This window comes from Leiobunum rupestre, chromosome 10, assembly GCF_980474605.1.
Source record: "Leiobunum rupestre chromosome 10, qqLeiRupe1.1.hap1, whole genome shotgun sequence".
NCBI classification, from domain to species: domain Eukaryota; kingdom Metazoa; phylum Arthropoda; class Arachnida; order Opiliones; family Sclerosomatidae; genus Leiobunum; species Leiobunum rupestre.
Window position 1 is genome coordinate 10,032,694 of NC_143393.1, and position 16,422 is coordinate 10,049,115.

The window sequence follows — 16,422 nt, forward strand, 5'->3', positions numbered from 1 at the left end:
ATTTCCGCTACCTTCCTCCCGAATCTATCTGTTTATGGTCTACTACCTTTTTGAGTAAACAAATTGATTTTGAAAGATTTTTTTCCAGAAAAACCTTTTTTGGCAATAAAACAAATTTCTAGAGATAATGAAAATTAATAAATTAAAATATGTGGCCTCTTAATTATGAATATGTGGCCCTTTTAATATAAATATGTGGCCCCTCTCAGAAATGCAGGGGGGCTAAAGCCCACTTCAGCCCACCCTTAGCGCCGCTACTGATTAGGCCCTTGCAAAGCCGTAGCATCATTTTTATATAAGCGATTTTTCCTAGGCAATTAATCTATCCGCTTCTTTCGTAAAAACTACTTTAGAGCGGGGTGCCATCTATTAATGGCAAAGGAAGCTAAAATTCAAAATAGCGAAATGATAACGTAGTCAGAGAACCGTTTATAATTATTATAATTAGACCACTTTTACTCTACTTACCAGGAGACTACCCGAGGTGTTAAACACCGATTTTGTTCAAACTCGGGGGATTGGTAGACCTTCATGTAACTTGAAAAATCCTAAAGGGATTTTATTCGATGGGCAACGGTTTTGCCATGGCAACGTAAAATGTTTTTGACAACATAAAATAACATGGAATTTTGACCGTTTTCCCTGTGAAAAAAAAAATAAAAAAATTCATAAAAATGTGACCAATTTTGATTTTTTTCGTAAATTTTTATAAAAATTTTTATTATTTTGGTATTTTAATTTTTTTTTCAATTTTGTAAAATGTTTCACAGGGGGGACCCTAGGAATCGGTCAAAATCCCATGTTATTTTCAATGGGAAAATTCCCATTTTAAGTTGTCAAAAACATTTTTCGTTGCCATGGCAAAACCGTTGCCCATTGAATAAAATCCCTTTAGGATTTTTCAAGTTACATGAAGGTCTACCAATGCCTCGAGTTTGAACAAAATCGGTGTGTAACACCTCGGGTAGTCTCCTCGTTAGTGTTCTTTAACCTTAATTACATATTCCATATACAATATAATGTTAAAAATTACTATAATTTAAGTTATTGTGAAATTTTCAAACAAGCTAATCAACGCGAGGGGTAGCTTTAGGTCCCGCCTTTTAGGTCAAAATGTAGCCATGGACCAAGAATCTAAGGGGACTCATTGCTCCAGATATTTTAACACGGTAGGCGTGGTCTAATAAAGGCTTACCGAGGTACATCAGCCGCTTTGAAGAGCCTCAAGAATTCGGTTCAACTATCACTACGATTATCTTAGGCAACAGTACGTGCGATAAAGTTAGGTTAGGCTTAGTTCATCAAGTTTATAAATGAATTGGATTCCAGTGGATTTGATTAAAAAACCTCAGTCATATGCGGCTAACTGGTCATTTTTACTTAACACCATTATATAAACATTCAAAAAAACAATTTAAAAATAAAAGGTCTAAAACTTCCTAAGCCTAATAATTTAACTGACAAGGACGGTGCCATTTTGTCAAAATTGAACGTGAACGCTCTACGAAACTACGTCGAAAATCTACTTCAGCGACGCCAAGTTTGTCCACATTGAATTAAAATTACACGTGATTTTCCTATTCCCAGTATTCCCGCTTGATTTTTAAAGCCTGAACGGCGAGTTCCCTTAGATTCTTGGTCCATGAAGTCGCTTAAGTATCTAATTTTGATTTCGACGCTAGCGACATCTGTTGAAAAAAGAGCTCCTTCACGTCAAGCTTACACTTGCTTTAAACACTTTGAATGATTAAGGATTCATTGTCACCCTTCTGCAAATGCGGCTGGAGACGCTAAAACTACGTGGAATATAAGACGTAAGGCGAATTTAAAATTAATTTACTCTCGTATATGTGACGTATTCTACGTCGTAAGGGATAGGGTACCTCGTGACGCATATTCTACGTTGCAAAGGATAGGGTACCTTGTGACGCATATTCTACGTTGTAAAGGATAGGGTACCTCGTGACGCATATTCTACGTCGTAAAGGATAGGGTACCTTGTGACGCATATTCTACGTCGTAAGGGATAAGGGTACCTTGTGACGCATATTCTACGTCGTAAAGGATAGGGTACCTTGTGACGCATATTCTACGTCGTAAGGGATAAGGGTACCTTGGGACGCATATTCTACGTCGTAAGGGATAAGGGTACCTTGTGACGCATATTCTACGTCGTAAGGGATAGGGTACCTTGTTTACGCGTATTTATATCATTTATATGGGAATCATCTCGCTTTGAACTACTTTTATTAGTGTGAGTTTTAATGTTTATTTTATTTAGTAGTCTCATAACATTATACTACTTACAATTTGTAGGTTGGGGAGAAATACTATATTAACTTACCTACATTGAAATCCGGGATGGCCCTAATAGCCCTGTATATACCTTTTTCGTCGGTAACAACAACGGCGCAGCGTAGTATTTTTGGCGTCCTTTCCCCTAGCGGCCTATCAGTGAACTATACGAAGCGCAATTCTCCCTTGGCATTGTGAAAAGCGGCAAACAGTACCGTCCGTTTTTATCGTCTCATTTGTTTATCGTATCTGGGGGGTTACATCGCATCAAGTTCATCCCCCTCCCGTTGCGTCCCCCACGCCAGTCGTTCGTTAAGCTGCCTCATATTCTTCATCAACTCTGCCTTTCACGCGGGCTATTTTTAGGACTTGGCTCTCGTCGTTTAGGCTTTAGCAACATAGGCCTGTTGAAGCGATAAAACTGAAAAGTATATCGCTTACTAGCGTTTTTTTCCCCCTCGTTGGAACTTCGATAAGGCTATTGTGTTCCCTGATGAGTCTATTGTGCTTCACATTTTTGGGCTCTCACTACAAAGTCGTCATTGCGTTAAGTTAAAAAAAATTGATTTACATTTCATTGTGCCTTGGGTTTGTGACGTTGTTCGTATCACATGTAACATGAGAGGGGCTGGGTTCGATCCCAGCTTGTGGCACTGGATTAGAGGTCGGGGATGGTTAACTTTTATTCAATACATAAAGCTCTCAAAATTATTCGTAATTTATATTTCTGTATTATCCAATTAATTTTTTGATAAATTTGTAAAAATAATCGGAAAAACGACGTTTTTTCGATAAAAAGCTAAAATTTTACGAATAATACATGTTTTTTAATCATTTCCCGAAATATTAACCGGTAAATTTCTTTGTTTACATTTTTCCCCCGAAAAAATTCACTTTAATCATGGAGAATGATCAACCGTCCCCGACCTCTACACTGGGTGAGTCTGTTAGTTATCTCCCTACTGGTTAGAGGGGTCTTCTACCGAGCTCTGTTTCCCCTTTCCATAAAAACTTGCTGAGGTTAACATAAAACATCTTCAAGGAAATCGCCAAGAAGTAATGTTTCCGAGAGCCAGGACCTGCATATTACTGTTTTTATTGTGTTTGTTGAAATAATGGTAACTTTTCAGCTGTACGGTAAGCAACAAGTGTTTATTTTTAATTAGGTACCATTTTTTTACATATTAAGGCTTAGCAAAAACAAGACGTTCTTTTTACAGGTGAGAAGCTTCCATTATTTCAACAAACACTATAAAGAAACTACCTTGCGGGTCCTGGCTCTCAGAAATATTTCTTCTTGGCGATTTCCTTGAAGATGTTTTATTGAAACGCCTATAGTAAGTGCAAAGAGTATAAAAACTACGTAACCTAGAGATATAATGACGGTCGAAAGCAGTAAAGGAAGTTGTAGCAACCGGGGGGGAAGTCACTCAGTGAATTTGCACTTCAAATTTCGGTACCGCAGCGCCACTACGGCAGTTTTAAGTGGCAATCATTTTGATTTAGTTCAACATTCTTGAAAATTCCTTAAGGACTTGGCTACCTTTAGGACTTGGCAACGTTAGAGAACAAACGCCTTATTCTTCACTTTTTGAAAATAAACACCGAAACAACGAATACACAAATTCTAACTAAAAAAATCACGAAACAGTAACCAATTACTGTAACTTTTTTGAATTGACAGATATTAGACAATTAAATATCCAAAATGCCATTTTTCTCCGGTTTAATTATTTATTGTACTAAATACTGCCGTAGTGGCGCTGCGATACCGAAATTTGAAGTGCAAATTCACTGAGTGCCTTCCCCCCCGGTTGCTACAACTTCCTTTACTGCTTCCGACCGTCATTATATCTCTAGGTTACGTAGTTTTTATACTCTTTGGTAAGTGTAGGGAGCTGTTTAGCTCGAGGGTATATTCCCGTTGGATAGAATCCTATTGGGTCAAATTCCCAATGGATCGAATCAAAAATCATACTTACCCAATTGATCGAATTCTAATTTTGCACTCCCATTGGGTCGAATCCCATTTATTCGAAAAAGTTTATAGAATATTTTTACCGATCCAAATGGAAGTAGGTTAGGTTAGGTTAGGTTAGGTTAGGTAAGGTAAGGTTAGGCTAGGTTAGGTTAGGTTAGGTTTCACTTAGGAGCAAACAAAATGTCGGTCGAATGGGACAGGTGGTCGAATGGGATTCGGTTGATTGAGAATCGACCCAATGGGACAAAAGCAGCTCGAGTGGCATGAAGGGCTTGCGTTGTAACCCGGCCACCGGTAACTGTCTTCACAAGTTACTAGTTGACGTATGCAATGAATGAATGAATGGTAACCAGCAAGAATTGTAGCTCGGGGGGGGGGGGGTGGATGTAGTGGAACATTACTGAAAAGGTTGCCATGGAGACCAAAATTCGCTACATTATCTTCATTTTCCAATCTATTAGGTAGGTGACGTCACTGAGTTGGAAGTGACGTAATTTAGGTCATATCCCGTGATCAAAATTTCATTATAGAAAATACCATTATACCATACGATAGTAACATAATAACAATACGTATGCTAATAAGTAATGCTAATTTCGTGACCGAACCTTTTTCGACTGGCACTTGCGGGTTATTGTCCTTAGCAGTAGTAGATTTCACCTTGGGCATATTTAGACACTAGGGGGCTCTGTGCTGAGATCTAAACCATAATGGCGCAATAGCTCTGAATGTCAGTTCGGTGATAATATTTCCTAATTGACGTACTTATGGGTTTTATGTTACTTATGCCATACGTATGGGTAATTATGTTCCATATGGTGATATTTAAACATGGCCTTACATTAAATGCGTGCCAATGACGTCATATTTTCTGATTAAATATGGCAAATATGCAAGTATATATAGGCAATGACCAAGAATCTAGACGAAATCTGCTTTCCGTAGTAGCACATATTTATAAGGGCTACTAACGTACAGCAACGGCGGTTACGTTTTAAGCGACACCTACCGTGTCGATTAATTGGAAGTTAATTTATAAATATAAATATATTTGAGTGAGATTACTGATAGCTTACTACCTAAGAGCTTATCTCAAACCACGAACGAACAATCTATTTAGGGGACTCACTGCTCTAAGTAAAAAGCACGGGTTAATACAAGGAAAAGTGAAATCCGGGTTAGATTTAGTTCATTTCGGTCACACTTGGTGTCGCTGCAGTAGATTTATAGCTCCCCACCATTACTGTACTTAATAGGAATTCGTCAAGCGTTTCACTTGACTTTAAGCAGCTAACGAACTGCAGCAAGTGGGGTAAGCTTACCTTTGTGTATTGCGTCTAGTATCGGTTATTTATTTTTATCTTTCGATAAAACGCCTACTTCATTATTAATTTAGCTTGTGCAACTGAACTCAGATTGGATTTCACTATTTAACTTAATGAATCATAAAGTAATTGATATACTCTGAATAATCCATCGAAGAAAAATATTTTAAAACCAGTCCTCAGCCGATAGCGTTTTTGTTTCAAATTGAATGGCGATTTTCAGTGGGTCCTCCAATAGTAAACGGGTCATCTCGTAGGTTCTCAGAAGCTTTAATATGTTCATTTACATGGATTTTATTATCACCTTACATTAGATCAAGAATGTATTTAAATGTACTTATTTAATTTATTTTAACTTCTTAAAGAAATTCTTGTATATGTTAACAAAAAGCAGAATAAAGTATGTGATACTTACATTATTTTTAACGGAAATTCTGATCAAAACTCCTAAGTAGGTATAAATTAGCTTTCTGATCAAAACTCCTAAGTAGGTATAAATTAGCTTTCTGATCAAAACTCCTAAGTAGGTATAAATTAGCTTTCTGATCAAAACTCCTAAGTAGGTATAAATTAGCTTTCTAATCAAAACTCCTAAGTAGGTATAAATTAGCTTTCTGATCAAAACTCCTAAGTAGGTATAAATTAGCTTTCTGATCAAAACTCCTAAGTAGGTATAAATTATCTTTCTGATTAAAACTCCTAAGTAGGTATAAATTAGCTTTCTGAACAAAACTCCTAAGTAGGTTTAAATTGGCTTTCGGATCAAAATTCCTAAGTAGGTTTAAATTGGCTTTCTGATCAAAATTCGTAAGTAGGTTTAAATTGGCTGTCTGATCAAAACTCCTAAGTAGGTTTATATTAGCTTTCTGATCAAAACTCCTAAGTAGGTATGAATTAACGTGTTGATCAAAACTCCTAAGTAGGTTTAAATTAGCTTTCTGATCAATACTCCAAAGTAGGTTTAAATTTTGTTTTCCTGATCAAGTAAATATAGTTTTAAATATAGTTTTCTCATTATATTTTTCAAGAGTTAATTCAAATTTCAAAGTGTAAATGTCATTACAAAGATAGCTTTATTGAACGATATAAATTGATTATGGTAATACGAAATGCCAGTCACCGAAAATATAATTTTCATATTGAATTCGCTGCCTCTTAAGTTCTCCGAAAGAGTCGAGACAAATTTGTTCGCGTTATTAAGTATAGAGGGTTACAGAGAGAGAATATATAATTCGACTATCGAATCAAAATGGGGGAGATTCCGGAAGGGGGAGGGGGGGTTCGAAATCCACTAAATTATAAAATTCAGGTCTGAACCGACTTAGTCCCGCGGGTTGGGGAGAGAAACGAGTTGGTAAAATATTTCGAAGGGTCGCCCAATAATATCTGCAGTCAGATGATTGGGCTTGGAATTCGTCCTACATACGATGACATTCCACAATTAATGAGCTTCTGGCCCAAATGAGCTTTTGATACTTTGGCAAAAGCGGCGGGGGGGGGGCAGACTAAGGGGAGGCCGTAAATGTAGCGAGTTGTAATGGAGAACGGGCTAATATACCACCCCGTGAACGAAGGTTTTAGACGTTCGAGCCACCTCCTCCGCCTCAGTTTGAGCTAGATGGTAAAAAGCAGCGCGTTTGGCATACCCGCGAGTAAACGTTTATCATAAAACGCGCCCTGGTGTAGTCTAACGGTAAAATCCGACCCTTTCCGACCGTCCGTTCTCGCGAAGGGAGGGCGCCACGTGATTGAAGCGAGATTAATTGAGTTTGCCTCATTCCCGACACTCTTCGCGCGCCATCTAGTGGAGGCCCAATCCCCGAAACCCGTGGAAACACTCTATCTCTCTCTCAACTTTAGGCGGGGGTGGGAATCGTACCCCCCTTTTATTCCGAGACTGCGTTATTTCAATTTAACTCCCCCCCCCCCCCCCCGGAACGCGTTTTCAACATTTTGGGCCTTTTCAAGAATGGAGTCGGGTGCGAGGGTCATACCTCATTTCACTTACAAGCTTCGCCAAATTCCAGAGCCAACCGGGTCGCGAAACTTAAAATAACGTCTCTCCTACAACGTAGCTCTCCTTTAAACGGTTGTAATTATGCGCGAATGTTTCGGTGGTAGGTGCTTATAATCTCGCCTCTTTCCGCTATTGTAATACCAGTTACATACAAATGGGGACGCATTTTCCAGATTCCTCACTTTAAATATAAAGTAGGAATTTTGTTAGATTACATTTTTCGACTTTAATTTATGGTTTTGGAAAGATTTCGGTATTACAAAGTCTAGTTTATTGAAATAAAATACAATAACAATTTTTACATACATTTTACCATTAAAAACAATAAAAGACGAGGTGATAATGATCTGATCAACGTCCGTTGATAGGTCGGACATTCAGATTGGTCAGGTACTGTCCACCTTGACTGACTATGCCACCTCCAGCCGGATACGCGACCGGGTTATTGTTAAGCATTCTGGTACGCAGGGCGTTGAAAATTCTGAAGCAGAAACAGTCCGAACTCGAAAATAAGTACGAAACTATTAAGAACACCATGATTATCTTCAATCCGTTGGAAAACATCTTTGCAACTGTCCCACGCCGTAGTTCGAGCGGAAAAACAAATGCTTAATTCCAACAGATCGTATTTATAATACAGTTTGGCCTTCGCAACTCGCACCTGGTTTTTAAACGGCGCGCGTATACTTCGATAAATTTCGAGAAAAATATTATCGTAATAAAAATATATTTCGTTGGCGGGTTTCGAAAGGGTCTGAACCAACAAAATAATCGGATCTCTGTTTATTCTCGTGTCTCAGACCTTGGATTTTTTTAAATAACACTTGTCAGTTGTACAATTCTTCGGGTCATTAGTGGCTTTTAAATAATGCCTTTTGGGATAAGGTATATTCAGCTGCTAATCGCAAATTACTTAACTACATAAATTATACACGGTGTTTCAAAAGATAGTGCAAAAAATTTAAGGAGTTGTAGGGGGTGAGTTGAGAAGTACGCTTGTTTTCCCCATTTTCCAACGATGAGTTAAAAGAGCGCCAGAGAGCTTCAAATTGTGGCCTACTATCCCCTGGAAGTAGGCTGCAACAAGCGCTAAACCAAGCAGCAGAGAAATGCGAACATTCAGGTTTGGGTTCCTGTGATAAGTAAAAAATGACTTTGTAAACAAATCGAGGTAACCAGCGTAAAAAAGTAAACTGAAACATATTAATAATAATAATAATCAGCTAGGATGATACCCAAGGCACCACCTTAGGACTAACAGTATTTAAAGTTCCTGCAGCTTGGTTTTGCACTTGCTGCAGCCTACTTCCAGGGGCTAGTAGGCCACACTTTGAAGCTCTCTGGCGCTCTTTAACTCATCGTAGGAAAATGGGGGAAAAACAGGCATACTCCTCAACTCACCCCCTACAACTCCTTCAATTTTTGCATAACCTTTTGAAACACCCTGTAGTACAATATACCTACTAAATATTTTGATAGAGCTCTTAATTATAGTTTATCGCCCCCATTTGTATCTGCCACTGTCCGTGCTAAAATGTAGATCAATTAAATGAATAATTAAATTATAAGAGGGTTAATTAAACTAAAGAAAGTTTAAATTAACAAATGACACCTGTGTATGATGTAAGATAAAAAAGAGTAAAACTACTTTAGTTACACAGTAAAAACTTTTAATAAAATTTTAAAAATTTTAACGCGCTACAAAGAGCGAACGACTAGTTTCGCCATCGCATACGGAGGCATGCGTATGATGATGCCTCCGTATGCGATGGCGAAACTAGTCGTTCGCTCTTTGTAGCGCGTTAAAATTTTTAAAATTTTATTAAAAGTTTTTACTGTGTAACTAAAGTAGTTTTACTCTTTTTTATCTTAATAATTAAATTGACGGTAACATTCTTAATGATTGAAGATATACAGATTGCACATTGACTTTATGTAAATACCAAATGGAACTTACCTGACATTTTTTATAAAAATTATTTGGTTATTTAAATTGCCTCATAAATAGTCCTGAACGTTCGCAGAACTTGGATTATTGTTTCTCCGGTCCGGGTACATAACGACGAAATACGTTTTTGGAGTAAAGTTTAGCTATTTTGTTCATTATTTACTTTCTGATAACCTGATCCCTGAGGGTAATTTTAAAAATATTATTTGGTGTGTAAGTCGGAAGATTTTTTCCCGGAAACGTTTCCGTATTTGTCCGAAAAAATGTAAAATAAAAGGTGTTCATTCTATGATTAGTCTAATATTGCTCACCAATTTAAATTTCGCGGCATTTTCGCCTCATTGTTTCGAACCCAAAAGTAAAACTAAACCTCTAGACTAGTCTAGAATAAAAACCCTTAAAAAGTAATATAGGTTTCAATTTTTTGATTTTTCCGATTTAAGGAAAATTGTCCGGAAAATTAACAACCTTACTTTGAATTAGTTAAGTTATATCCAGATATCAGTTTCCCCTGATCAGGGCTGAATAACACTATTGGGGGCCCTGTGAAAAGTAGAATTTGGGGCCCCTAAATTATTTCAGACCTTACTTTTTGACTTTTTTTTAATAATGTCAAAAAAAATTGAAAAAACATTTATATCTCAAACGGGGCCCCCTAACCTCCGGGCTTAACCTGTCTATCTAATATATAAAGATGAGTGTATATATATATATATATATATATATATATATATATATATATATATATATATATATATATATATATATATATATATAAGAGTCAAAAGGAATCTACATTTAAGGCTTAGGTCGACCACATTTGGTATACTATCTCATGGTACCCTGACTCTGGTTTTCGACGGTTAGGGTCTGCAAAACAATTTTAATCAATTGAATTAATTTAATAATTAGGTATATCCGGTATATACAAGATACTACACTTTGATCTTAGCCAAAAGACCGAGTTTCTTAGTTCTTTAGGCATACACACGAAAAAAACTTAAATTATTGCATTTTTTAAACAAACCTTCTTCTATAGACACTAGGCCGTATAATAGAAGGCAAATTATTATGTAATCAACGTATAATTGGTTAATATTGTCATTAAAAAGTTGGTTATATTAGGAAATACCGGATACTTCAGCTAGCTCTCTAAAAATATAAATAAACACATTATTATTACATCGCTAAAATTTAATTAAGATGATATAATCAATATGCTAATATGAAAGCGATAAAAATGTTAATAATTTAGCAGCGTGAAGACGTTCCTTAATATATTTGAATTGACTTAATTTAATTTATTAATTTAAGTGTTATTTATTAATTTTTATTTGAAAGTGTTTCAAATTCAAATAGGCCTTGGACTGAAGCTAAATTTTTCTGTAGATCATGGGTGTACTTCATGTAGATTGCTACGCCATGGTAACGCTGCTCTGGACCTAGTGGATTTCATTTAATAGTAATAATAATCAGCTAGGCTAATACCCAAGGCACCACCTTAGGCCTAAGTCAACAATCGACTTTTAAAGCCATTTAATTTAGTTGATTTAATTTATCGTTATTTTAATTTAGTTCATTTAATATAATTAATTAAATTTAAATAATTTCATTTCATTTAGTCCATTTCATTTCATTTAGTTAAGTTCATTTCACTAAGTTCATTTCATTTAGTTCTTTCATTTAGTTCATTTCATTTAGCTCATTTCATTTAGTTCATTTCATTTAGTTCATTTCATTTAGTTCATTTCATTTAGTTCATTTCATTTAGTTCATTTCATTTAGTTCATTTCATTTAGTTCATTTCATTTAGTTCATTTCATTTCATTTAGTTAAGTTCATTTCATTTAGTTCATTTCATTTAGTTCATTTCATTTCATTTAGTTCTTTCATTTAGTTCATTTCATTTCATTTAGTTCTTTCATTTAGTTCATTTCATTTCATTTAGTTCATTTAATTTCATTTACTTCATTTCATTTTATTTAGTTCATTTCATTTCATTTAGTTCATTTAATTTCATTTACTTCATTTCATTTAGTTCATTTCATTTCGTTCATTTCATTTCATCATTTCATTTAGTTCGTTTCATTTAGTTCATTTCATTTCATCATTTCATTTAGTTCGTTTCATTTAGTTCATTTCATTTCATCATTTCATTTAGTTCATTTAATTTCATTTACTTCATTTCATTTAGTTCATTTCATTTCGTTCATTTCATTTCATCATTTCATTTAGTTCGTTTCATTTAGTTCATTTCATTTCATCATTTCATTTAGTTCGTTTCATTTAGTTCATTTCATTTCATCATTTCATTTAGTTCGTTTCATTTAGTTCATTTCATTTCATTTAGTTCATTTCATTTCATCATTTCATTTAGTTCGTTTCATTTAGTTCATTTCATTTCATTTAGTTCATTTCATTTCATTCATTTCACTTCATTTAGTTCATTTCATTTAGTTCGTTTCATTTAGTTCATTTCATTTAATTTAGTTCATTTCATTTAGTTCATTTCATTTCATTTAGTTCATTTCATTTCATTTAGTTCATTTCATTTAGTTCATTTCATTTAGTTCATTTCATTTAGTTCATTTCATTTCATTTAGTTCAGTTCATTTCATTTAGTTCAGTTCATTTCATTTAGTTCATTTCATTTCATTTAGTTCATTTCTTTTCATTTAGTTCATTTCTTTTCATTTAGTTCATTTCATTTAATTCATTTCATTTCATTTAGTTCATTTCATTTCATTTAGTTCATTTCATTTCATTTAGTTCATTTCATTTCATTTAGTTCATTTCATTTCATTTACTTCTTTTCATTTCATTTGGTTCGTTTCATTTCATTTGGTTCATTTCATTTCACTTACTTCATTTCATTTCATTTAGTTCATTTCATTTCACTTAGTTCATTTCATTTCACTTAGTTAATTTCATTTCACTTAGTTCATTTCATTTCACTTAGTTCATTTCATTTCATTTACTTCATTTCATTTCATTTAGTTCATTTCATTTCATTTACTTCTTTTCATTTCATTTGGTTCGTTTCATTTCATTTGGTTCATTTCATTTCATTTAGTTCATTTCATTTCACTTAGTTCATTTCATTTCATTTAGTTCATTTCATTTCATTTACTTCATTTCATTTCATTTAGTTCATTTCATTTCCTTTAGCTCATTTCATTTCATTTATTTCATTTCATTTCATTTAGTTCATTTCATTTCATTTCATTTAGTTCATTTCATTTCATTTACTTCATTTCATTTCATTTAGTTCATTTCATTTCATTTACTTCATTTCATTTCATTTAGTTCATTTCATTTCATTTACTTCATTTCATTTCATTTAGTTCATTTAATAATAATAATAATAATAATAATAATAATAATAATAATAATAATAATAATAATAATAATAATAATAATAATAATAATAATAATAAAATGCTTTTTATTGGAACACCTTTTAAGTTTTACACTTGTTTACAAAAGGGTCCACCGTCCATTAATTTAAAACTCAATTGAGCACTTCCGGGTTTTTACATAATAAAACATTTATTTTATTTTTAAAATCTTTATATGAATTTATACTTTTTAGTTCATCGTTCATCTTTATCCACACTTTTTTCACCAAATTTTCCAATTTTTTCTACTTGGAAATTATTTCTTTGACCCCTGGTAGCTGGTCCAGAATCATTAATTTCATTTAGTTAATTTCATTTAATTTAGTTTAATTTAATAGAAAGAAGTATACCTTGAGAGCCAATTATCAGATATCCAAGGATATTGGATCCAACCACAGGAGCCATGATTAACTTGAGCAGGGGCGTAGCGAAGCTCTTAGGTTTGGGGGATATAAGATTAATTTTTGCCAACTTAAAGCCTTAAAATTTCCAACTTCATGGAATATATTTTTCACAATCAACTGTCTAATTAAAGGGGAACGGTCAAGCTTTAACCAGTTAGATAGCCCTATAGCCCATTAAAAACTAAAATTTATGGCGAAAACCGCATAAAAAAATATTGATTGGTTAATTTTAAATAAAATAAAGAAATTTCGGGAAATCGAAAAGCGCGCGTCCGCCGCGGCACCTGGTGAGAAGTCGGCGAGACAGAAAAACAACGTAAAAGCGCGCGCTGCTGAAGACCCAAAAAAAATTGTTTTGCACCCGCGGCGCGTTCTAATTATAAGAGACCTAAGCCTAAATTGCGCGATTTTAAAAGTTAGGATAGTTCGCAAATCGCTCTTACGGGGTTAGGGGCGCTGGCGGCAGCCCCTAAGATGGCGGCGAAAATTCAAACCCAAACACCTGGCGTTATTTTTCGTTTCAACTTTTTGGGTCAAAAGCTATTTTTTCAATACCAAAAAAGGTACGTGTTAGTATATTGAACGTCTTGTTAATCTTTTGATACGGAAATAAGGCCCTATTTGGAAAACTTGGCCGTTCCCCTTTAATATCATAGTAAATGACTTTGATTTCATTATTTCACTAAAAATAAAAAATAAATCTACGGGAAATATTTGTTTTAAAGCAAGTGTCGGGTCTATCGTTGCCCTCTGTATTTTTGATTGGGTCTATGTAACGAAGATGGCTATGATTGCTTAGGGAAGGTGCTTCCATCTATTATCGACTTTCAAAAACGTATTGTCATTTATTCGAAAGTCAACGATTACGTGTTTGAAACACGTGATTGCAGAAATGCCAATCCAAGCTAAGTTTACTGCGCACGTGATTACGCAAAATCGAAGGAAGGGGTACGTCGAGGCACCTACTTTTTAGGGAATAATTTGCTTGCTCAACTTGTTTCAATTTCGAGTAAACTCTACGTTAGTGACATCTCTCGCTCGCCAATGATAGTAACCTTAAAATAGGAGCCCAGACTTGCTTTAACGCCTATGGTTTAAAAAGCTACGCGAAGAGTGTTTGGCGGCTCCGTTTGGCGCATTGATTTGGGAATATTAATCTAGAGGTTGAATCCAAACGTCGAATTCAGTATTTCGCGAAACAAATTTAAAAAAAAAAGAATACTGCCGTCTACTCCCAAATGACGATAAAACTTTATCATTCTACCCGTGGCGCCGTCTATCTCTCAATGGTTCGTTCAAATAAGACGCGTTTTCCGGCGAAAAGATTGTTTTTTCAAAAATAATGGATGGCGCCACGGGTCATATGATAGCGTTTTCTCGTCATTTTAGAGGAAACGGCACATTCATAATTTTCAAAAACTTGTTTCGCGGGGAGCAGATTTGATTGGATCTCTAGATTAATATTCCCAAATCAATGGTTTGGCGTGGAATTACGAACTTCCGACAGATAAAGCATTCTCTTGGTATTTTTGCGCTAAGCCGGGGTACACGAAGAAATGAAAAATGCTTGGACGAGGCTAAAACAATTATAATAAAAAGCTCATACGACTGCAGTTCGCGATTTCTATTCCGTCGTCATGTACCCTATTTTAGTAAAAAATACTAGCCATCCACCTAGGATAACATTAGGCTCGTGCGACTACTTTCAAATGTGTAATATTTCTATTGTTTTAATAGCTAGTCTTAAACCCACTTCAAGCCATTGAATTTAGTCTTTTACGTAGTCGAAGTGGCCGTTCACGGTAGACCTACACATTGAGTTGGGAATATTAATCTAGAGATCCAATCAAATCTGCTCCCCGCGAAACAAGTTTTTGAAAATTACGAATGTGCCGTCTCCTCCAAAATGACGAGAAAACGTTATCATATGACCCGTGACGCCTTCCATTATTTTTGAAAAAAAATCTTTTTGTCGGAAAACGTGTCTAATTTGAACGAACCATTGAGAGATAGACGGCGCCACGGGTAGAATGATAAAGTTTTCTCGTCATTTGGGAGCAGACGGCAGTATTCTTTTTTTTTTAAAACTTGTTTCGCGAAATACTGAAATCCGACGTTTTGATTGGACCTCTAGATTAATATTCCCAGCTCAATGGGCCTACATCTACTATCTAATGGGCTAAAATTAACTTTGCTTAGAGATGGTAGATACGACCAAAATCTGTTTCAACGATGGCACTACTTTGTCTATGGAAATTAAATAATAAAACAGCGTTGGTAATTTAGTCAGGATAGAAGAGAGTCAGATAGAATTAAGATATCTTAATTATCTCTGATAGAGTTGGAAAAAATCTAATTATACAAATATTCGGATTTTGTTACCAATGCGTCAGGAGGACCACCCATAATTGGACAAAAATTTATATTATATCGTTTTAAATACATTTTAACGAATTGAAGTTTAATTATTCGCCAACTTTAAAAATGACCGATTGAGCTCCGTCAAGCATTAAGCCCATTAGAGGCCCTAATCTATCTCTCTATCTCTAATTTAATCTAACTTACTTTGACGTCGGAAACCACGTTATAAAATATAAAGCGGTTGTTTTTTATTTTAAAGTTTTATTTTCTTCACATCTTAGAGATGGCAGCGCCCTCTTTTGAATTTTTGTCGAACAAATATTGTCCTCTGAATCCCACCCGTAACCATGGTGACTCGGCCGGCCTCCGCGTGAAGTGCATACTGCCAGCAGCGGGCCGTTTAATAAGTTCGTTTTTGCGTCTTCTGAGCTTAGGATGCTAAAATAAAATGCGATTTAGATTGACATCGAAATATAAAAAACTATTCAGGAGTATTTCCAAAAATTTGGTAGATAAATGTGTTATTTTATCAACTTTTGTAGACTGCCAAAGTGGCGTTAATAAAACTGCACCGTGCCCCTGAAGTTCATACTTATAGTGTAGCACGACAGAGCCACAGGTGGACCTTCGATTAATTAACGCATTGGGATAATCCAGTCTAGCAAAAACCTGGAAACCTATGCTGATGGCGAT